We start from the raw sequence: 26,377 nt of genomic DNA on the forward strand, positions 1-26,377 counted from the left end.
TATGACAGGGTGTCTGGTCAGAAAATAAACAAAGATAAGAGTGCATTGTACTTACATAGTAGTGCATCCAATGGAGCAGTTGTAATGGCAAAAGTAGCTACAGGAATATTAAGGCAGGATTTTCTGTGCAATTACCTAGGTTGTCCAGTGTTCTATATAAGGAAGAATAAGCTCTACTACTAACACCTCATAAATAGAGTTAGTAATAAATTCCAATTGTGGAAGGGTATTCTCTTATCCTTTGGAGGGAGGGCTGTGTTAATTAAGCATGTACTTTAGAGTATTCCCATATATTATCTGTTAGTCATAAATCCCACTGAGAATATTCTATCATCTACTCAGAAATGCTTTTCTAGGTTCTTCTAGAGTATTACTAAAGGAGGACGGGGTAGACATTGGGCAACTTGTTCTAATCTATGTTTACCAGAATAAGAGGGTTGTTTGGGATTTAGATTAATTCAAGATGTATCCATAGCTCTGTTCTGTAAATTATGGTGGAACATCAGAACAAAAAAATTAATTTGGAGTGAGTTTATGTTGAACAAATACTGCAGAAAGCCACATCCAAAGGAGGTGATATGGAAAGTAGGTAGTGGGTCCCAGGTTTGGAAGAAGATGATGCAAGTAAGAGACCTTATTGATCATCTTATTAATTAGAAAGTGGGGAGAGAAAATGCTCATATTTGGTTTGATAATTAGAGTGGAGTAGGGGAATTCTATTCTATTATGGAAGATAGCAGAGAATGGAATAGTAGACATCTAGCAGAGAATGGAATGGTAGACATCAAAGAGTTATAGACTTGGTGCAGAAGGTGTAATGGAATGTAGAATTGTTGAATGAATTGTTTACTGTGGAAGTAGCAGATCACATAATGCAGAAGGTATCTCCACCTCAAAAAACTATACAAGAATACATACCAATATGGTCACTGGAAGCTAGAGGGAAATTTAGTGACAAGTCAGCATGGCGATATGTTAGACATAGAGAAGACACAAATGATTTCTACAAACAGCTATGGATAAAAGGTTTACCATTTAAGATTGTCTTTTTATGTGGAGAATATGGAGAGGGAAGGTATCTGTGGATGCTACTACTAGGAGGTGGGGAGTAGAGGGACCCTCCAAATATTGGTGTTGCTAGAATTCAACACAAGAGACAATGTCTCATGTGTTGCAAAGATTTGACTATGCTAACAGGACTTAGTCCTACTGCTCTTCTTTTACAGGTATAAACATTCAAGGATTGAGTTTGAGGAATACAATAGATGCTTGGTGCAATGCACAGGTTAAGCCAAGGGAGAGAATATATTTCTGAGCCATAACAGGGATGATTATGTGGGAGTTATGACAAAGAAGAAATGAATAGAAACATGAAGGGAGGGGTGTATCACTACAAAGGCTGATTTTTAATGTAACCAGACATTTGTGGATGCTACTTAAGGTTAGAAAACCAACTTTAGATTTCTCATTTGAATGGACACTAATTTTACATCATCTCAGCCAGTTGAAGCCTAGCGTTAAAGCAACACCAGTTCTATAGGAGTCACCAAAGATTAGTTGCGTCAAGTATAATACTGATAGTGTTTCAAAGGGAAATCCAGGGAGTAGTTCTTGGGTTTTTGTTTAAGGTATGCACATTGAGATTTAATTCATGCAGAAGGAGCTTCAATGGAGGGTACAAATAGTATAGAAGCAGAGGCTATGGCTATTCTAATTACAGCAAGACATTGTAGTTAATCAAAGCAAGACAAAGTTATCATACAGACAAATTCATTACTGATACAAAAGTTATTAGTAAGGGAATGAGAGATACCATGGAAGATAGAAGATACAATCAGACAAATATAGAAATTACTAGCTACCAAGCAGGTTCAAATAGTGTATATATACAGAGAAGGAAACCAACTGGCAGATTACTTAGCCAACATAGCATTGGAAGAAGAGTCCTTTACATACACAACATTCCAACAACTACCAAGCATGGGCCGAAAGATCCTAAATAGTGATAAGCACTAATGTTCATACTTAAGGTTAACAGTATAAAAAAGATAGATAGACTGAGGAGGCTACAACAAAGTTATCCATATGCATCACATTTACAACCTCATAAGGCCTACAAAAAGAGAAAAATGCTACGTAGCCTAACTACACAACCAACAAACAAAGGACTCTTTGTAGATTGGAGGTCCAGCGGTCAGATCTTCATTTTGTGCAGTTGAGGATTTTGATACCATCCGGTCATTTGTGGGTTCAAGTATCTTATAATCTTCTTTCCTTCACCAACTATACAAAAAGGAAATGGTTAAATTTCTGGTCAGGAGGAAGGAATAAACACAATGGAAGACAGTGCTTATCAGTATTAAATACCAAAGCTCAGTGGACTAGACCCTTCAATTTAGTATAAAAAATCATCACATACGCCTTCATATTGGAGATCTTAGCTAAAGAAGGAAAGAAAATAACATCAACAGGCAATAAGAACCAGCGAAAAAAAGGAGAAATAGAGCTTATTCTTGCATGATGGACATGGAACTGAAGCTGCAAAAATAGGGCACAATGTTTATGACCCAAAGAAGAAGCATCACAAGCTGAGGATTCTCAAAGTCATCCATGAAAAAGGAGGTGGAAAGCTAAGAGGAATAAAGGAGCTGACTTAGCTCATTTTAGAATCCCTACCCACCCTTATATTTGTGTTATTTTTTCCTTTTTGGACTGGTTCTCTTTTTTTGATCGGTCTGAATTTTGTTTTGGATCTTTTTTATATTTTTGGGTATGTGGTATTGAATAGGTTGGTCCATTCAATACAAAACTATTTTTTATTATATATAAAAGTACAAATTAAACAAAAAAAGTAATTATGCCATTCCAATTATCCATCGACCCGATGGAATGCCAAGAGCCCCAAGTCCTAATTTAAAACCAAAACATAGCCACCAAGGCCTTTCCAAAATCATTTTTATCCTATTAGCCATTAGTGTAATCCAATCAATAAGAAGAGTAGCAAAACCATGTGATTATCCATATTTTGAAATCAATTATGCAAGTGGGTTGAGGTTATTATTAGTTTTATACCAAAATCCTTAAAAGTGGGGGAATGCCATGACCCCCATTCTATTTACCATGCCAATGCCCGAATGAGTTCCAAAATCCATAAATAAAGCATAAACAAATGCATATAATCTATGGGAATGCCATTTAAACAATAACCATCCAAACCCCCAACCTAAATTTCAAAACCACACATTAAAACCATGAGAATATCAAACCATTGTATGCCATAATAAAATATAAGTGTAGGGAAGAGATACATGCCTGAAAACAACAAGAATTTGAAGAAGAAACAACATGAGCTTTAGATGACAAATTCTTAGAAACTCTAGCTTTATACTTGACTTGGGAATTTGAGAGAGAAGAGAGTGTATTTGACTGAGTAATAAAGAGTAATGGAGTTCTTTAAGGTGTTTTACACTGTGGGTTATAATTGGAGATAAGAGGAAATAACCAAAGTGCCCCTAATTAAAATGTAGGAAAGCTGCCGCTAATAGCTACGGGTCACTGCACGACTCATGAGGACTGGTCACAAGTCGTCACCTTGACTTATGGTCTGGGCAGAAAGTTTGGGCCATCACACTGGTTTGGTCATAAAGTCCTCATCACAACTCGTGACCTCACCATTGGACTCATGAGTTCCAAATTATGACCTCAACAAGAACCATGGACAAACTTACTGGCCAGGATACCATTAACACCTTAAGAATCGTCAACTGAGTCGTAGCCTGAGTAGTGAGCATAGCTTTAAGAGACTTTTAGAGTTTAGAACCTGGGGTGTAATATTACCTCCCCAGGATCATTCATCCATGAATGAGGCTAGCATAATCCTCTCCAGAGTAGGTAGTCCTCACCGGTAAGAAATAAGCAGACTTAGTCATCCTATCCACAACAACCTAAATTAAACTGTACTGATTATGAGACCACAGAAGACCCATAATGAAATCCATATTAATCATATCCCACTTCCACACAAATAACTCTATCTCTTAAGACATGCCGCCAAACCTCAAGTGTTTTACCTTCACTTGTAGACAGACCATATATTTAGCCTCAAAGTTAGCCACATCCCTCTTCATGTTATTCCACCAATAGATCTCCTTCAAGTCGTGGTACATTTTTGTTGAACCTAAATAAAATGTATACCTTGACTTATGAGCCTCATTTAAAATCTTTTTTCATAGCCCATCAACATCAAGAGCACACAACCTGCCTTGGTACCTCAGGATACCATCGCTACCAATCTCAAAGGCCATAAACTTTTTTTGCATCATCCTTAATCTACATAAGAATATGATCCAAAGCTTGCTTCTCTTTAATGTCATCACCAAAAGATGATTTAACCACTTCTTGAACAATCACCCCTCCATCTCTGGAGTTCAAAAGACAAACTCCCAAATTATCTAGCCGGTGAATGTCCTTTACCAATCCTATTTTGTCGTCGTCCATATGAGAAAAACTATCCATGGACAACCTGCTAAGTGCATTAAAAACCACATTAGCTTTACCTGGATGGTAGTGAAGACTCATATCATAGTTCTTTAGCAATTCAAGCTACCGCCTCTGTCGAAGATTTAACTTCTTTAGAGTAAACACATACTGCAAGCTCTTATGATTGAAATAAATATCCACATTCGCTCCATACAAATAATGATGCCAAGTCTTCAAAGCAAAATCCATAGCCGCTAACTCTAAATCACGAATCGGATAATTATTTTCATGAACCTTAAGCTGTCTAGAAGCACAGGCCACAACCTTACCATAATGCATCAAGATACAATCCAGTCCCACACGGGACACATCATAATATACCACAAATTCGTCCATACCCTCGGGCAGGGTCAAAATTGGCACAAAAATTAACTTATCCTTTAACTTCTCAAAACTACCCCCCTAAGTATCAGAATATAAGAATTTAGCCTTTTCTCAGTTAATTTCATCAATGGGGAAGTAATAGAAGAGAAACTCTCCACAAACCTCCTATAATGCCCAACCAAGCCTAAGAAACTTCTAATGTCGATTGGAGTCGTGGGTATAGGCTGCTTCTTGACTGCCTCAACTTTTTGAAGATCCACTATGATCCCTTCACTAGAGATAACATGCCTAAGAAAAGTCACAATATTCAGCCAAAACTCACACTTAGAAAATTTAGCATACAACCTTTGATCCTTAAGAGTCTACAACACAATTCAAAGGTGATTGGCATGATCTTATTCACTTTTAGAATACACCAAAATATCATCAATAAATACTATCACAAACAAGTCCAAAAACTGCCTGAACACTCAAGTCATGAGATCCATAAAAGCAATGGAGCATTAGTAAACCTAAATGACTTAATCAAGAGATCATAATGACCATATCGGTTCGGAAAGCAATCTTAGGAATATCAATTTCTTGAATCTTCAATTGATGATAACCCGAATAAAGATCAATCTTGGAGAAGTATCTAGCACCCTGAATCTAGTCAAAGAGATCATTAATCCTAGAAAGTGAGTACTTATTTTTTATTGTCACCTTATTCAACTGACAGTACTCTATACACATCCGAAGATACCCATATTTACTACGCACAAAAAACACAAGAGAACCCCATGAAGAAACACTAGGAAAAATAATACCCATATCAAGAAGATCCTTTAACTACTCTTTCAGCTTCTTCAACTCAATCGGAGCTATTCTATAAAGAGGAATAGAGATAGGATGGGTATCTGATAGAAGATCAATCCCAAAGTTATTTATTTATCGAGAGGAATTCCAGGAAGGTACTCGAGAAACACTTCATTTAACTCTTTAACCATAGGGACAGATTGTAAAGAAGGAACCTCAAAACTAGAATTCTTTACCTAAACCAGATGATATAAACATTCCTTGGAAATCAACTTTTAGGCTCTTAGATAAGAAATAAACCTCCCTTTAGGTACTAGGGAAGTCCTCTCCCATTCTAATATCAACTCATTAGGGAAATGAAAATTGACCCTTTGGGTCCTATAATCCAAAAAAGAAATAACACGAATGAAGCCAATCCATTCCCAAGATTACAATATAATCTACCATGTTAAGCTCAACCAAATCCACTAAGGCTTTCTTATGAAAGATAAACACCACAGAACCCCTGTATACCTTCCTAGCTACCACAGAATTACCCACTGAGGTAGACACAAAAAAAGGCTCAGAATTAGTTTCAAGACAAAAATCAAAATGCACAACAATATAACAAGTCACATAAGAAAGAGTAGACCCCAGATCGAGTAAATACTATACATCATGAGAAAAAAGTTATAACATACCACTAACAACATCAGGGGATACCTCAGATTCCTAATAAGTAACAAGAGCATAGAGACTATTTTGGCCAATACTGGTACCAGAAGTATCACCCTTTCGTGCAGGAGATGAAGAAGTAGCGATTGGAACTTTATTGGCTCCAGTAGCCATGGCTTAGCTGTAGAACAATTCCTCTAAATATGACTAGGATAACCGCAATGGAAACTTCGATTCCTCCCCTCATCACAATAACCATGGTAAAGCTGACCACAGAACCAATAAGGAGGATAGGATGGGGCTGATTGAGCTCTACTAGCCTGAGACTAGACGCCTTGTGCCTTAGGACCACCACTAGTATGAAAGTGATGATCATTAGATGACTTAGGATATGGTGCACTATCCATCAAATATAAATTAGAATCTCCCCAATTCTTCTTATCGGACCACTGTCTATCATCTCTCCTAGTGCCCTGCTGATTCACACTCTGCTCTAAATATCTAAACTTTTTATTCTATCTCCCTTCTATCTCTACCTATTTTTTCCTTTCATCTTTAACCTGCTGCATATAGACCACAAGTTTGGAGTTATCCATCTATTATTTAGCATCACATCCTTACACTCCAATACCAATATAAGTAAACTTTCTCATTCTAGCCAGCATACTAGAAACCAACTCAGTAGCATAGTGAGATAACTAATGGAATTTCAAAGTATACTCCTTCACACTCATCTTACCCTGCTTTAGATTTATAACTCCTTTTCCTTAGCTTCCATCAACTCTTGAAGAAAAAAAGGATTAAGGAAGGCACTAAAGCTTTTCTCCCACATAGCCTACTCGACATCATCACCCCTCGACTGCTCTCACTCTTCATACCACTGATATACTATATCTTTTAGCTGATATGCAACAAACTCCACACCTTCTATATCAGTAGCGCACTCACTCTAATGATCTTCTACATCTCATAAATTAACCCTTAAGGATTTTTCTCGACGCTAGTGCCAGTAAAGGTTGAGGGATTAAACCTCATAAACTTCCCAACTTAGGTAACCTCAAAGAACTCACTGCAGCACCAACAGGACCAGGATGACGAGAGTGAGATATCACCAACTGAGTAAGTAGATAAATAGACTGGTGGAATTCCGTATTAGAGATATCCCCATGTGGTGACTGAGCATGAGTGTCACCAGCCGGGGAAGGACTAGTAAAAATTGGTGGATCTCCATAAACAGGGCGAGTTCCATTCATATTACACTCAGGCAGGACATAGGGCCTGACAAAGTTCCTACAAAAGAAAGATCTTCGAGGAGGCATGATTTAAAACATAAGCAAACCGAGAGTTAAGGAATTTCATGACACCAGACTTCGTAGCTCGAAATATAACATAAGAAAGGAAAACATTGCTAAATGTCTTCTAGAATCCTCCATATAAGTGTGGTACGCTACACACTCATAAAAAGGACTCTACTTGACATAACTTTCTGGACACCCAATGATCCTGAATCTATGCTCTAATTCCAAGTTTTTGATGACCTGACCCCGAGCCTAGTCATGATGGGTATCTTAATTCCACCGAGGGTCGAAGACCTCCCCATAGCCTGTCCAAAACATAATCCCAAATAACAGCAGAAGATAACCAAGTATGATATAAGATAGTCACTATACTCAAAAGTAAGCTCCAAAGGTCAACAACACCATCCAACCTACACATTTTGTCCACACTAGCCTCTAAATCGAAAGTTACTTTTATAAAAAAAATAGCCTCTAAATTGAAATACCAAATTAGGTAGGGACATGCCCCCGACCATGGCCAATATGGGAATCTAAAATATGGAAAGAAATCGATAGTATTTTGATATTTATAAAGAATGCAATAAAATATCCGGCCTCCTAGAAGATGGAGGCTCACCATTTATAGGAGCCTTGATGTGAATAACTGATTGGGGTTCTGAGAATGCTTAATTTCCATTTGTAATAGAGATTGTATAAACCCTTCTTCACATTAAAGACCCTTATTGGTTGCAAACTTGAAGGGTGAGCCCAAGAATATTACTTGTCTAAGAAGAAAAGTATATTTTGGGAAAAGAAGTTTACATGAAGTCTAAAGGCCTTAACCTTTGGAGTTATGAGTTGATGCCTTAACAAGGATTGACTCGCATGAGAGATTAATTGAATAACTCACATATTCTTTGAGTTCCAAAGAATTAAAAGGTAAACTGCCCATTGAGGTTGAGAAACAAATAGGTAATCTTTAGAATTCAATAACTCTTGCAATTGAAGTGTAAATTTGCAAATTAAGAGAATTCACAACCCCATCTGTTTGAACATCTTGGTGAACATAACTCTAGTTTGTTTGATCTCCTTGAATTGGTACTTGCAACAAAATTCATTAGCTGGAACGTTACTTGTTACAACCATTTAAACACTGTTACAAATTCAAAACTCCCCTTACTCAGGAAACTTCGATCAACAGTTTGTTAACAACCATGACACTTTATTTGCACAGTATTCCCTATGGGATTCGACCCCAACCTAGTTGGGTTCTATATTTGACAGAAACCGCTTACACTTTCTAAAGAGAGTTATAATTTAGGCATATCGTGGAGTGTATGTTATGAGATATTAAATAGGTCTTCAACAAGATTCCCCATCTATTCCAACTGATGGGTTATCCATTGGAATATTTTTTCTGTAATGTGGTGTATAATAATTTATTGAATTTTGTCTTACTTTTTTTTTTTAAAAATTATGTTGACATCAAATGTAATCTATATTTTGTTTTTCTATTATTTATAGTTAAAAAATGTCTCCCAAAAGAAAAGAAACTGAAATTGGATCAACTTCTGACCACCTAACAAAAATGGCTAGAGTATAGATGGATTTAGAAGAACTTCCTGAACAATCTCAGTCAGAGAAAAATAAAGCTGAGAAAAGTTATGAAAAGGGAGGTAGAGAAGGGTATATAGAGGTTGGTGAGGAAAATAAAAGTAAAGAGAAAGAGAAAGATAAACAAGAAGAGAAAGAAGTAGAAAGTGAGAAAAGGGTTTATCAACATGATGATAAATAAGAAGAGAAAGAACTAGAAAGTGACAAAGAGGATGATGATAGTCATGATGATAATATATCCCCAATGGGGCGTGAATTAAGATCAAAATTCTAGCATGATCCTGTCAAAACTGTTAGTATTGATAGGTTTCAAGTTGCGATGCCGATAGATGACCCTACAGAACTAACTGGTGATCTTGTACTTAAATGTCAGTTGGGGAAACCTTTTGATGAATTTAGGAATATTATGAAGAATGGAAACATAGAAGAAATTTTTAAGAAAAGCTGCTTTGAAGCTTTCTTTAGCTACTTGAGGACCACACTGCCCGTTTCTCAAGTGCAAGATCAAGTACGTGGGGGATGATAAAGATTCGACGGAGGGGGGAAAAAGATGGATGAAATCTGGATCAACTACTATGGCATGTAGTTTGTTTTGGCATGAAAGAGTTTTCCATAGTAATAGGCTTGAGATACGACCGTTCAAAAGAACTTCTCATCAAGGAAACACATTGAAAAAAGCCCAAGGCAAGAAGGACAACTAAACCACCACCATTAAATAAAGGGAAGACATTCTTTAATCGACTACCCAACAAATGCAAGTAAAAAACAAATGGGTTGTTAGACATTAAGGAACGTAGCTACAAAGCGGCGGATTCGATAGAAGATCTTAAGGATAAAACCATACCAAAGTAGTACAGGGAGAAATTGTAATTGGCTTGGTTTTCCTATTCTATTTATTGGAAAAAGACGTCAACAAAGTCATAGAAGATGATTTGTTGGAGCTCACTGAGGATTTTGAGAAATTCAATAATTATCCCTGGGGATATGACAACTAAAACTTGACTATCAAATATTTACTGACAAAGCTATCCCCAGACGACCACATCATATGTCTTTCCTTGGGCTTTCATGGCAAATTTAATCGCTATTTGTTTACTCATCTATTAGTTTATATTGAATAATTATTATGATTTTTTTGCTTGCTTCCTGATTACATATTTTAGGCTTGGGAATTTGAAGCCATTCCTCCCCTCTGAAAGCAAGCTTGGGCATTTGAAGCCATTTCTTCCCTCAAAAAGCAGGTTAAGGATTACTCGGATGAGGTTTGTCATCCAAGGATCCTTAGGTGGTTGGCTGCGAAGAGTAACACAAGAATTAATGAGGCTAATCTCTTTAACCCTTTAGATGATGTAGTGCATCTTCTTTCAATTAAAATAATTTGACTCAAAGAAATATATTAAAAAAGATATTCCATCTGTTGCGATAGATGGGTCGTTTGTTGCAACAGATTACCCATCTATTGCAACTAGTCCAACAAATGGGTAATCTGTTATGACAAATAATTCATATTTGCATTAGATTACCTATCTTTTTCTTTGGTTAGCTGAACCCGAATCAATATATTACCCATCTACGGCAAATTATGCAACAAATGGTAATCTGATGTAACATATTATTAATCTATTGCGACAGACAAATCAACTATTGCGTTAAAAAGATCATCTATTTCATAAGTTTTCTATTTTAACATGTAAGCCAACTGACTGCAAATTATTATATGATTTAAATGTATCTATCTTTTTTATAGGTTGTGCATCCATGGATCGTGCCTATTGAGCAGGAGTTGGGGATGACTTCTTTTATTACTCTAGGTCTTATTGATACAATAACAGACAATGAAGGAGTTAATAAAAAAGGAATTGGATGAAGCAACAACCATAATAAGAGCAGTTAGCCAAGGTGAGCCTAATATTGAGGATCTTCATAACCAACTACTGCAACAGATTCAGGTGCTTCTTCTGGGGCTATTACTGGTGGAGTTGTTTATATTTGTGGCAGGCATGCTGCTACTGCCGGTCATTATGATAAGCATGTTGTTGCTCAAGGAAAAAAAAATATGTTTGAAAACACCCCTTTCACAGGTCCCTCTAACCTTTACATCAGTCCCTCCCACCCCTACAGTGGTCTCTCTCACACCTCTTTACCCCTATGTTCTCATTACAAATGTAAAGAGTTCAAGGACAAATAGGATAAAATCTTTGAAAAAGTAGAGGCTATTGCTAAAACTGTTGAGGAATTGAAATCCAAAAGGGGTGTCATACCATCCAAGAAGGTGAGAGAGCCATACACTCCTACATTAGTGGTTAGGAGGAAGAAAAAATCAATTAACCAAGTACTCTCCAAATAGAAATAAAAAAAGTGGCAACTCCTCCCTCTCCAAAAGTTGTTAAAGTTTAGGAGCCATTGAAGAAGGTCGAATATATACAGAACTTGGAGCCAAAGAGAAGAGAGATTTACGATGGGTCATGAATGGCAAGGAAGGTGTACAAGATTACCCCATACATACCTTTTCTGCCCAAGACTATAGGAGTATGACAGATATGCGTACGCGGTACATGGAGAAGGTAAGTTTACTTTTCCTAACCTAGCCTTTTAATCTACTCCACGACGAAGAAGCTACACAATAGATATGTATTTTCTGGTGCAACTGGTGGTGGTTATGTTGTAACATATTATCCATCTATTGCATAAGTTGCGTTAGATGGATAATCTATGAACAGATTCAAAGAACCCTCTGCAAGAGATAGACCATCCATTGCACCTTTCCACTATATTTTCCTTCTTTACAATTACTAACTTATTTAAAAATTGACTTCTTATATCATAGTATGTTGAAGAAATTCTCAGCCTCATGAGGGGCAGGTAATTAGCGTACTCGAAATCTAATGATGCTGTCGATAGGATAATGGACCGCAACTTCTACAAGAATTTCAAGGATATGTATGATTATCTCACTAAGCTAGTGTCAAATCACGGTAGCTCGGGATTTGATTCTTTATTTTATGGGTTCTAATGGGATGAAAATGATTAAATATGTTTGTGGGGAGAGGCCATATCCACACAGAAAGAGCTGGATCAAGGCAAAGAGAATTCTTGTAGTCACAAACATAGACGTTATACATTATCTGGCTATAGTGATACTACTCGAGGAGGGAAAGATCAAGGTTTATGACTGCAATTTACCTACCCTCGACAAGGCTGATTTTTTTACCCACATGCAACCACTATTGGATTTGTTCCCTAATTTGTTGAGGCAGAGTAAACTGATGGATGATTTGCTAGAAAAAAGTGTAGAAGAAAGAAACATGGGATTTTTAAGGTCAAAATAAAGACATGGACCTTCCAAAAAATAAAACCGGTTCTACGTGCGGGTCATACGCGCTTGCACACATCAAATGTTTGCTGACTGATCCAGTAATGGCCAAGCCAATGACCTTTCCATTCGACAATGCTGTGGCAAACATACAAGAGGTCTGGGCTTATGGGGTACTAACTGGAATATTGGAGCCTATGTATAAAGAATAAGATGTAGAAATACAAACACCATAACAATTTTTTATTTTAAGTCACTTTACTTTACATGTATTGACAATTTCTTTTGTCTGATGAAAGTTAAATTTTTTATAATGCAACAGATTGTCTATTTGTTGTAATAGATATTTTATTTATTCTGACAGACAGTTTATCTGTTGTAACAGTGGGAAGACCCATTAAATAATTTCCAACAGATGACCTACATGTTGCAATATATGTCTAAATCTATTTGATATTTTTCAACAAATATTTTGTCTGTTACAACAGATACCTTATCTGTTACAATATTAAAATCTATTATTTTATTTTAATTAATAATTTTAAATCTAAGGATAAAATAAAATTCATAGGAAAATAAAATAAACCATCATCAAAACAGTACAACTAAACCATCATGTAAACCAACAATTTTTGTACATCACACTAGTTGCAATTACACCATGAAAAGTTCAACAATGAAGCTTGAATATCCATGTGCTCAACAACACCAACCAATAGAAAATACACTACCATGAAAATTTCATCAATTAGGATTGAATACCATGTGCCTAATAACACCAAACCAGTAGCAATAATGCCAACAATGTAGTATCTTCTTGCTCGATTTTATTTCTCTTCAAAAGCCTTGACTTTCTTCAAAAAACTCCAGATTACAAGATTTGCTTATGAAGGGTATCATTCTTCATACCAATCAAAGTAATCACATCCATCCAATTCCTATAAAAACAAGACCACAATTACAAAATAATTACAAGTCAATAATTAATCAACTAAATTAAATAAAAAATATTACCTTTGAAATCTTACAAGTAAAAAACCTACATCCTAAATTTTGTTGAGTCCAATAAGTCTTTAATAGAGCTTCATGACCACACTTACAATATTGAAAATCTTTATCACAAAAAATAGTGGAAGATGAGCTCAACATTATCAAGTTTAGTTGGAAAAAATAAAAAAAATAAAGAAAAATCAAATACAAATAATCTGAAGAATTTTGATAGAGAAAACAGATGATGAAGAATAAGAATTGGGAATTTAGGATTAAATTTTAGGAAGAAAATGAATATATAAGCCAATGCAGGAAAAATAACCGTTAATGGCCAAATCAGGAGCCAGGTCAGCAAAAATGGGGGTTCAACGTGCCTTGGCTGCATGAATTACACTCGAGGTGCCAACAGGGCAAAAAGTGCCAAACTAACACATTTGATGTCTATTTTAGGTGTTTAAAATGAAGACTGTCTACTTGAGGAGCCAAAGTGAAAGATCACTGCAACTTTTGGTGCCTGTCGATGGGTTCATCTTTTATTATTTCAAGTCACTTCACTTTACATGTACTGACAATTTTTAATGTCTAATAGAAGTTTGATTTTTTTGTAATGCAACAGATTGTCTATCTGTTGTAATAAATATTCTATCTGTTCAGATAGATAGTTTATCTATTGCAATAGATTGATCATCTGTTGCATTATGCGGATATTTATATCAAAGTCTATCTATTGCAACAGTTGGCAGACATGTTTTATAATTTCCAATAGATGACCTATATGTTGCAACATATGTCTAAATCTGCTTTATATTTTCCAACAGATATGTTGTCTGTTGCAATAGATACCTTATCTGTTGCAATATTTGAATCTAGTATTTTATTTCAATTAGTAAGTTCAAATCTAAGGATAAATAAAATTCATAGACAAAATAAAATAGATCAAAGCCTTCAGAAATTGCATGAAATAAATCAACAAATAAATGAAATGTAAAAAAATTATTATGGGTATAGATCTCAACAAATAAATGAACAATTTAAGTTTTGATGCCAATAATTCATAAGGAATGGTGAGGTTATTACTTTAATATACTCAAGCTATAAAGATCTACTCAATATGGACAGGTTGTTCTTCATCCGGTGCTATGAAATTCGGCTTGGTTGTGGATCTTTAATGTCGTTTGCGTATGGTTTTTGTGCTTTCGCTTCCCCGTATTTCCATAAAAAGAGTAGTAAATTGTCAATACTATTTAGTAGTACCTTCTACTATGACATCCACTTGGAAAGCCAGAATTATCAATGCTAATCACAGAGATCCAAAAAAACATGGAAAAGGATAACTGATCTATTTTAGCAAACAAATTATATTTCTGCTGCAACGTATGGATCATCTGTTGGGACAAATTAAAATATGAGGAAGACTTATATTATAATTTCCAATAGATGAGCCACCTTTTGCAACATATGACTCATCTGTTTCAAAAAACTAAAACAGTAGAAAGTCAACAGATAGGTCATCTATTGGTACAAATAAAAATAGTACATAAAGCTATTTGATTTGCTAAAATAGATGAAACATATGTTGCAACAGATACTACATCTGATGCAACACGTTTGTTAACTGTTGTAATAGATGTAGATATCTATTTGATAATTTTCAGCAGATGTGTCTTCTGTTGAAACAGTATCTGACTATTTATTAGTTGTAATAGATTTTATATATTCACCTTCTTCAGCTCATGCTACTCTTCTATGGGCCTTGTACATTGCTCTATAGTGCAACACAAATAAAGAGGAGTTGCAATTTTTCTTTTTTGGATGCTTGATAATGCCTTGAAAATTACTTTCGTTCTCCTCGTATCCTTAACTCTAATGGAGTGGATGGATATGAAATCCTATTTTATGGAATGACACCCCTCTTAGATGTCAATTTCTTTACAGAAGCAGTTAATGCATTAATAGTATTAATCAGTACATCATGTGTTTCCCTGCAGTCTTGACATTGACATGTAGGACATTTGTGAGGAGGGGAAAAATCTGTATAACCAATATGATCATACTCATAATGGTTTGTTTTACAAACTGTATGAGGAACATTATTAGCCACAAATGTAGTACCACTACCACCACCAACAACTTTACTACCACTATCATCATCAACAACAACTAGCCCACCATCCAAAATTATTTTTTGTGTGATGATTGTTTCTCCAAATAATTCTATTTTTATTCTTTCAATGAACTAAGGGTTAAATAAAGTTTGCAGAGACTGTAAAGTAGTAAAAATAGAATCTTCAAGTCTTGATTGGTAGGAATAAGTGACGGATGCACAATCTAACATAAATCAGTACATATATTAGAATGATGATTAAGTCATTCAAAAATATCATTAATTAAAATAAAAACTTAATCAGAATTAGACTTACTACATCCTTTGGGGGGTTGAAGAGATCAAGAAATTTTATTTTATCATTTTTGGCCGACAACCATCTCAAGATTCTTGGACAGAAAATTTCTTCCTGGTAGTTCACTTGTTGTATCAAATGAGGAATGTGATACAATCCAAATGGCCTCCGGATTGTTAAAGAGGATGCTTACGAGTCAAGTGAAACTTGTTTAATTCTTGAGGTCTATCAAAAGGCATCCATTGGATGATTATAATGACCAAAGAGACCCAAGGGATATTAGAGAGACCGATGAAAGACCAAACAGGGCTAAAAAGCCTCCGAAAGAGGAGATGTGCCACATACGCTTTGGAGGTGCGCCTAACCTTCCCTAGATCTACTAGAGCTGGTTCAAACAACCCACTACACCTTTGGGATATGCCCCATGTGAGCCCCATATGCTCAAGCAAGTGCCTAATGGGCTTTTATATGTTTGTCTTTCCTAAATGGGTCACTTTTGGTCCCATTGGATGTAATAACCTAGCCTAGACTATAAATAGGACTTATTTTCATTTTAGTAAGTAGTTAAGGTTGAGTTCTGAATTTGAACACTTGTGAGAGTGTGAGGAAAGCGTGGATTCGCTTGTATTGATCTTTTGTTTAGAAATGTGGGTTGCTTGGGAATCGATTCCCTTGAGGTATAAATAAGATTTAGGTTCTTTTTTTGGTTTAATTGATTGAGGGTTTAGGGTTTGATACACCCTTTATTTGCTTTCAATTCCTTCCATTGTGTCTATCTTATTGCTTTTCTATCTATCTTTATCTTTTGTATTCGTATCATATTTTAGTTTCAATTTTTTTATTTTATTCGTGTATCATTTGGTATCAGAGCCGAGCTTATAATCATTTTCACAATTTTAGTCTTGGGTTTTTCTATCTCAAAAATCAACAAAAAAAGAGTCAAAAAATTAAAAATCCTAAAAAAGTACTATTTAAGTTTTAGTCCTAGGTCAAAATTTTAGTTTTGATTTTGTGTATTTCTTGTGTTTTTAGTATTAGATCTGTATTCTTTAGCACTATAGGAGTCTATGGTTCAAATTTGAGCTTAATCGGAGTCTATTTGAGTGTTCTATCCTTGCTAGACGCTTGGATTGAAGAAGTTTGATGTGAAATGGAAATATGGAATTTTTTGTTGTGAATTTGAAAAAATGATGTTTGGAATGTGTTTATAAGGTTGAAAATATCCTCGGGTCACTATTTCATCGCATTCCGATCATTGGTTCAAGAGTTAGAGCATTTTGAAGTTTTGATGTTCTTGAGGAAGATTCATATCTTCATCTTGAATTCTTAGAAAAAGGTGGTTTTTGATTAAAAAATAAGGAATAAAAGTGTGTTAAAAGTTTTTGTACAAAAGTATAAAAGAAGATTCCACAAGAGAGTACAAAGAGGGGACCATTTGGAGGGTAATTTTAGCAGAACACAAAGGGAGAGGCGGCCAATCTACCTTGCATCTGCTCCCAAGGTGCGCCTGGTATGCCCTTGACCTATGGCCACACCTCAAGGCAGTATCCAAGGCCACAATTTGCATACAAGGTGCCTTGCACCTGCGTCCCAACTGCTAGAGAAGGCTGCACAACGCAGATCAGCCATACCTAACGCAAATCACCTCCTTTTGATGTGAATCAACTTCAATATACCAATCCAAGTTTATCAACACTTTCCAACATCAATTCAAGTGTTAAAACACATTTCAACATATTTAAAACTACATTTCTCAAGGTTTGATTTTTAGTTTCCATTTCTTGATTCTTAAATCTCTTCTTTGATTCTTAACTACTCATTAACTAGTAACTTATCTACTAAGTTGATTGATAGTTCTTGAGTCCTTTTCTTTCATAGTCCTAATTTTCCTTCAAGATTTTGTTTTTTGAATTCGTTATTAGTTCTTGACTAAAGTCCGCACATATTTTCTTTGAGTCATTTCAAACAAGGATCTATTCCAACCTCAAGCCACAATTGGTACGAAACTTTCTCATTGGAGTATAAGCGATCTATCAATGCTTGCGACACCAATTGAGAGATGAACTAAAGGTGGAAACTTCAAGAGCTTGTAAGGTTGATTTCTTAACCTTTAACGTGTTTGTTGTTTTGGTTTTGTTTTTGAATTCGTTTTATATAGGTACCATGGCATCGGGAAAAGGAAGCCCAAGAGCTTCGGGAGAGATAAACATGGAAAGTTTAATGGCGACCATAATGAGTGTGAAACAAGATGTAAATCAAAGAATGGAAAGCATGGAAAGTTCACTCCCAAGAAGTATGGACACCTTGGAAGTTCGTCTAAACTCCACCACATCCATTCCTCAAAACTATCATACGTCCTCTAGTGGACATGCTCTTAACACCTACACTACTATTAATCTGAAAATACTTCACCAAATGTTCAATCCACCTAGGCAAGTATATGAACCCATTATCCAAACCACTACTTACCCAAATACCAAAAATCCCGTTTGTCCCCTACAACCCCAATTCAATCAAGCCCATAAACAAGCTCCACAAAACCCAAACCAACCACCTCAAATCCTGGCTAACCCAATTCAACCAATCTAAATTAAGGATGAGAGAGGTAGGAACCTTATGGAAGAGGTGCAAAGTTCGATGAAGTGGCTCTCTTTGCAGAACTTGTATGAACTAGAAGAGGAGCTCATGGGGGAGGACATAGAGGACGATGAGGAAGATTTGGTCCAGTTCCACATGGAAGAGGAAACTTGGGAAACCGTCCCGAAGTACAAGAAAATCATCAATGGGATCAAGGAGGTAATATGGTTCGAGACACGGGTCTTAACTCTATCAAGATCACTCTCTCAACCTTTTAAGGAACTAGTGATCTATCCATATACCTTGATTGGGAGATACAATGAAATAGGATCTTCTAACTCAATAAGTTAATCGGACACAAAAAAGCCGCCCAAGAAATTGCTCAACTTAAAGGGTATGCTTCTACTTGGTGGGAGACAAAAATAGTAAAAACAAAAATAAATGGTAATCCCGACCTTTCAAATTAGGATGAATTGAAGGCACTCAAGAGAGAGAGGTATGTTATAGAAAGGTTCAAGCAAGAGCAATTAACAAGGCTTTATAATTTGAGACAAGTAGGTAGAGGTGTGGAAGACTATTATGAGGAGTTTCAGAATTTGATCCTTTGAATTGAGATTGTTGAACCCCCAAATTATTGTATGGCTCGATTCAAAGGTGGTTTAGATTATGAAGTTACTTCTTAACTAGTTGTCCATAAGTTTGTCCGAATAGAAGATCTTGTTGAAGTGGCCATTGAGCTTGAAAGGAATAAGAATGCCAAGAAGTACTTCAATAAAGGTTATAATTCTTCTACATCATTCGGCTGGAACAAGAACAAGGATTTCAACAAGACGTTGATAAGGCAATCCAAAGGTATCCACCAAGGAATAAAGGAAATCCATTTTCTAATCCTAATTCTAAAGGTATTACTTGCATTAAATGTCAAGGTTGGGGTCATAAGGATAGTGAATTCCCCAACCGAAGGAATATAGTATTGGTGGAGGATAATCCTTACTTTATTGGAGATATGGTAAACAAAAATTATGGTGGTGGGGAAAGCCCTCAAGAGGATAATGACCTTGGAAATAAAGGAGAATTAGCGGAAGTTGAAGGGGACTTTAATATACCTTGTGGATTGATGATGAAAGTTCCCAATGAACACGTTTGGTCCGAAAAAGGAGAGGTCTTGAATCTTAGCCTTATGATGAGGAGGGATATAAATGGTAAAGATGAGGAGCTTTGGGATCAATAAGGAGATCTTAGTGACAAACCCAAGACCTTGTTATTCACTACATTTGGTACTAGCATTGTGCCAACTTCCAAGTTGATGCATAAGAGAAAAGTCCATACGGTGAAAGTTTAGAAGGCAAGAGAGCAAGCTCAAGTCTTTGCTCCAAAGGCATGTACCTACCTCCTCTGATTTCTTGCTTCCCTTGGAATCATTGTGAAATTTACCCTAGAGTAGATGATGTTACAAAGATATTTGACTTAAAATCCTACCTAGATGGTGCTGATGTGCAACGACCCAAAATCACCTCCCGGGACATCACATGGTGCTTAGGGCTACAAGTAGCCCCAAGCTAACCCTTTAAGCTATCACTTCTCATAATAGCTCATTCAAGAAGAAATATACAAAACACTGGCACTGTTGTATCAAATGAAAAGAAATACCAAGGTAATACTTGGTCCAAACGACCACAATACTGGAAATCTCAATACAACCATAGTCTGATAACTAGTCTGACAAAGCCTCTACTACTCCATGAACTCGAGAGCCGTTGGGACAAGTCCCCAACTGACTCAAATTGAACTGAAAGTAATAATATAAACACTTGAATACTGAAATTTCTGAAGATAGGTCCTCGAACCATGAGGACTCACCACTGTAGAAATATAGACGAAGGTACTCGGGAATCACTGGTGAGGCTGGGACTGAGCACCTAAACCTACACTATAAGACAATGTAGTACATAGACGTATATGTGGATCATTACTTGGGAATGTACTAAGTATATGTGGCTGTATGCATTTACATAAAACAATATCAATACTCTTTAATCAAATCATGCATGCAAATAGGAATGACTCATATGGCTTGAATAAGTCTAAAATGTAAAGCTCATAAATAATGTAGAATGAAACATGTAACACAAATCTCGTGAGTCATTATACTTTGGCTTTAAAATTTGTGCTCTCCTCTTATGCTCATTACTCATAGGATCAAGGAAGCTTTAAACAATACTTGCAACTCATGCATATGTCTCATGGATAGTAAAACTTCTTTATTACTCAATAACTTATAACTCTTTTGAACTCAAACAGTTGGAACACGGAATCATATGACCTTGGTTAAAAAAAAAACTGATGATCAACTCTTATTAGTAGAGAAAACTACTTCCTTCTTTGAAAAAATACTCAAAACAAATTCATTCACTTTAGAAAATATCTCATCTCAAAGCTTTAGGGAAAATATTCTATCTCAATGGAAAATACTTTAGTTTAGGGAGGTTCTCTTAATCGACATAAACCATGCGAGCTACATGGAGTCCAACGTCTTATCCTCCTAAGGAAGAAACTTCATGTTGGGGGAAGGCATCATACTCTTACCAAGGAGTATAACCTCAACTCAGTGATCACTTATCTCAGCCTCGAACCCAATCATCTCGGCCTCTAGCCCAAAATATCAAACCTACGGTGGCACGTAGTTCTAGGGTAAGAAATCGTTGTAACATACCTAAATAGGTGCTAAATACTACTCCCTTTAGTTTATCTTGCTCATCTCATGGAAATCCACTTTCAAAATAATCTCATAGTTCATAAGAACCCATTATCAAATCTGTAATCTCATGTGGTAGAGTGGATTTCAAAACTATATGACCATTAGCTCAAAACATTTCTCAATCATCTCAAAATACTCAAATCATATGTGCTTATAGCACAATAGTTCATAAAATTGCAAGTCTCAAGTAGGGCTTAATGACCCATAATTCAATCTCAAGTTAAAACTTATCATAATGCATAATAGATAGCATATAGATTCATAATTCATGTAGAAATCTGGAAGTTACAGTAATTTGTCTCAAAATATCAACATACTCATATACTTCAATTTCTAGAACAATAAAACTCTTAAATTCTCAAGGAGTAACAAAATAGGGTATAAACCCAGCTTCAATTTGTTAAGAAAATATGCAAAATAATGCTATTTGACTTTCAATTCATGGGAAACATCAAGATATTGCAATCAATAGCAATGGGTGAAAAATCCTAATTCAGTATCATGTAAAGTCTCATAGATTATAGAAAATTATAGCTTAAATAAGCCTCTGGGAACAAGGGTGAAAGAATTACCCTTGTTCAAAACACCACATACCTTAGATTATGAAATTGGATGAACAATCTTGCTTCAAACTCTTCTTCTTACTCTTGAGAGAGGGTTCTTGCAACCGTTGAACTTAGGGAACTTAAATCTCAATTCAATTTATAGAATCTATGGTGAGTTCTTGGATTTCTTGGAGAAGGGTTTTAGATTGATTTTGAGGGAGAAACCCTAGCTCTTTTGTGTTTTGGATTATGAATGAGGTTATTTGCTTCGTTTGGAATATATCTGGTTTATAAAAGAGTGGAAAATACTGAAAAGTCCCTTTTAAAAATGACTTAAAATACTAAACGGGGGCTGCGATGGTCAAAGCGATGGTTCATTGCTAGCTTAATAGTCCATCGGATCGTCCGTTGCACGTCGGTCAGAAAAAAACACACTGCATCGATGTGACGGTCTCAGTGAAAATCCATCGCAAACTCAATGGTCTGTCAGATCGTCTGTCACACATTGGCCAGGATGAGGCCACACTACCTCAGCGGCGACGGTCTCAGTGATGGTCCATCGCAGACTTAACGGTGTGGTCCTGGCCGTCACACTTGGGCTAGAAAAGGGAGTTACTACCTTGGTTATAATGGTCCGGGCGACGGTCCGTCACACACTCGAAGGTCCATCAATCTGTCTGTCGCACCTTGGCGGTTTCGGCAACTCTCGGTAAAACGGCCATAACTTCCCACCCTGATGATGGATTTGGACGAAATTGGTATCCTAGGAAAGCTAATTCAATTATCTGCACTATAGGAATTCATTTTCAGTAAAATTCAACAATATTAAAACACTAATCACTTAGGAGGTCTCTTCTTACTCTTTTAGGCCCAGAATTACACTTCACTTGACACGCTCAAGGATCAAACTACAAGGAAACTTTGCGGGGTCTTACAATATCTTCCCCTTTGGAAATATTCATTCTCGAATGTCTCTAGTTAGACTAGGAACATAGGAAAACAGAGTACACATAGATGAAGGAAGTTGCTAAATGGGATCAAAATCTCTCTAAACTCTTGAATACCTCTAAAATTGAAAGAACTCATCCAAGAATAGATACATAGCTGAACTTTAGATTAGAAGGGCTGAATTAAGAAAGAATAATACCTTCGAATCGATCTGAACTCGTGGAAAAGAGGTGCGGGTACTTGGATCGCATGTCTGCCTCTGCCTCCTAAGTAGCGACCTCAACTAACTGGTTACACCATAACACTTTGACCAAGGGAAGCTCTTTGTTCCTCAGTCTGCGGATCTAAAAATCTCGGATCTCAATGGGAATCTCATTGAATGAAAGACTATTCTGAATATCAACACTCTTTGAAGGATCTACCGCAACGAAATCACCAATATGCTTCTTAAGCATAGAGACATGAAAAATAGGATGAATGGCTGACAACTCTGCAGGCAACTCAACCTCATAGGCTACTTTCCCAACACGGCTCAAAACTCTATACGGGCCAACATAACAAGGACTAATCTTTCCCTTTTTACCAAACCTCTTTACCTTTTTCATGGGTGAAATCTTCAAGTACACCCAATTACCCACTTCAAACTCAAGATCTCTTCTCCTCACATCGGCATATGACTTTTGATGACTCTGAGCTATCTTTAACCTCTCTCTAATAAACTTAACCATCTCTATAGCTTCAAACACTGCATTAGGTCCAATCATGGCAGCTTCACCCACTTTAAACCAACCTATACATGATCTACATCTTTTACCATACACGGCCTTAAATGGTGCCATCCTGATGCTAGCATGGTAACTATTGTTATAGGCGAACTCTATCAATGGAAAATGCTCATCCCAACTACCTTTGAAATCAAGAGCACATATCCTCAATATATCTTCTAGGGTCTGAATGGTCCTCTTAGCTTGACCATCTGTCTGTGGATAAAAAGCGGAATTCAAAAGAACTTGGTTACCAAGACCCTGCTGAAATGCCCTCCAAAACTGAGAAGTAAATTGAGAGATCTTATTCAGGCTGTTATGGGAGACGAGGCTCTTCAAATTCTAGGATCTGTTTGCTATTGAATCAGAATGGAAAAGCTGTATATGTGTTGAGCTACCAAAGAAGTAATAACCCCTAAAGAAGCTAGAGCAAGGCCTAATTGAAAATGAAGAAAATTATTGATTGTGTCATAAAGATGCTCTAACGAGAACTCTAAGATGAGGGAGTTAAAAGTCAGATTTGAAGACTCAAAAGAGAAAAGAAGACCGGACTAAAAGAGATCTCACTTTCGACAATTAAACATCAACTTTTATATCCAGATTGGAACTGGAGTTAAATGTCTTTGGATCCTACTTAGGGCTGGCTTTCACTTTCATATCAAGAACGTCAACTTGCACTTGCAATATAGAATTTGACTTTCTAGAATCCTTGCTCCTGGCTTATATTGGCAGGGTTAAGGAAAGAAAAAGAGAGAGCTACTGGACACTACGATGATTGTAAGCGATCTAGCAAAATTGGCTTGTTAAACGGAACTCAAACTCAGACTACATATATCAAATGACCTAGGGACTGGACCACTAGATGTAGCACTGGATGTAAGAATTGTCCTACCACTCTTACTTCTTGGTCTTCATAGGCAGCGGATCAGGCTTGAAAGAACCTCCATAGATGGACGGATAGAGGTTCTAGATTACTCATTTCACGCATCATCATTAGCTTCCACTTCTTAGTATAAAAGAGGTAAGAGAGTGCTATCTGGAAACTTGCACATGTTCAAAGCCCAAGTTTGCCTGGACTGGAGTTTCTTCATTCCTTTCTTTTAGTCTATAAGGTTAGATTAGACTGACATGCTAAGTCAATCCAAGTCGGAATAGGAAGAGTAGCTATGACCGTGGTATACTTTTACTGGATGGATACCCTTCATTTTCGAGTAAGCTTTTATCCAGAATTCCTAGAAAGGATTTTCCCTGCTATTCATTCCTAAATCCCTTTCACCCAACACTAGTTAACTCGATGGGACGTCAACAACTAATTTGGATGAAATAGAAGTATTTCTTTTCCATTTCTATTTACCCAGTTCATATCTTTGTTATGAGGGAACTCCATGCAGCCTGACTAACTATCGGATATACAATCTAGCATAATCCTCAGCTGTATAAGATGTATGCATGGGCAAGAAGTGCGCGGACTTAGTAAGCCCATCTACAACAAACCAAATAGAATCATGATGACAACATGAAAGAGGTAACCCGGTCACGAAGTCCATATTCACCACCTCCCACTTCCAAGTGGGTCTACCAAACTCTTGCATCACACCACCAGGTCTTTGGTGATCTACCTTAACCTGTTGGAATGTTTCACACTTTGCGACAAACTCATCTATATCCTTCTTCATACCATTCCACTAATAGATTTCCCACAAGTTGTGGTACATCTTAGTAGTGCTGGGATAAATAGGATATCGTGCGCCATGCACTTCATCCATAATCCTCTGTCTCAAATCATAAACACAAGGAACACATAATCTACCCTGTAATCTCAACACACCATCTCCCCCTTGGGAGAAAACCTTTACCGTTTGGTCCTTAACCGTCTCTTTCAGCCTGACCAAACTAGGATGTCTATCTTGCTTCTCCTTCACTTCTGAAACTAAAGAGGATTCGAAACTACTTTTCACCAAAGTATTTCACTCAGCTGAATCAAGCAATGTAACACCCATTCTAGGCAGACAATGCACATCATGAGATAACACTTTCTTACATTCCATACATGAGCAACTCTACCCATAGACAATATGCCAAGGGCATCTGCCGCTACATTGGCGTTGCCCAGGTGATACAACGTACTTATATCATAGTCTTTTAACAACTCTAACCACCTCCTCTGCCTAAGATTCAAATCCCTCTGAGTAAACACATACTGTAGGCTCTTATGATCAGTAAACACATCAACATGAACACCATAAAGATAGTTTCTCCAGATTTTCAAAGCAAAGACCACAACAGCTAAGTCAAGATCATGGGTTGGATAATTTTTCTCATACGACTTTAACTGTCTAGAGGCATAGGCTATAACCTTACCTCATTGCATCAACACACAATCCAAACCAATTCTAGAGGCATCATAATACACTATAAAACCATCTATACCATTAGGCAAAGTCAACACAGGGGCTGAAATAAGTCGAGTCTTCAACTCCTGAAAACTCTTCTCACAGGAATATGACCACTGGAACTTAACTTTCTTTTGGGTCAACCAGGTCATGGGAGATGTAATAGAAGAGAAACCTTGAACAAAACGAAGGTAGTATCCCGCTAAACCTAAGAAACTTCTAGTGTCAGAAAAAGAGATAGGTCTAGAAAAATTTCTTACAGCTTCTATCTTTCGAGGATCAACTCTAATAACTTTGACTGAAATAATATAACCCAGAAAGGCTACAGACCTTAGAAAAAATTCACACTTACTAAATTTGGCGAACAACTGGTGACCTCTAAGAGTTTGCAAGACAATTCTAAGGTGATCTGCATGATCATGCTCACTATGGGACTAGACAAGGATTTCATCTATGAATACTATGTCAAACATATCAAAATATTGCT

This window comes from Capsicum annuum, chromosome 6 (genome assembly GCF_002878395.1).
Source record: "Capsicum annuum cultivar UCD-10X-F1 chromosome 6, UCD10Xv1.1, whole genome shotgun sequence".
In the NCBI taxonomy this organism is placed as follows: Eukaryota; Viridiplantae; Streptophyta; class Magnoliopsida; order Solanales; family Solanaceae; genus Capsicum; species Capsicum annuum.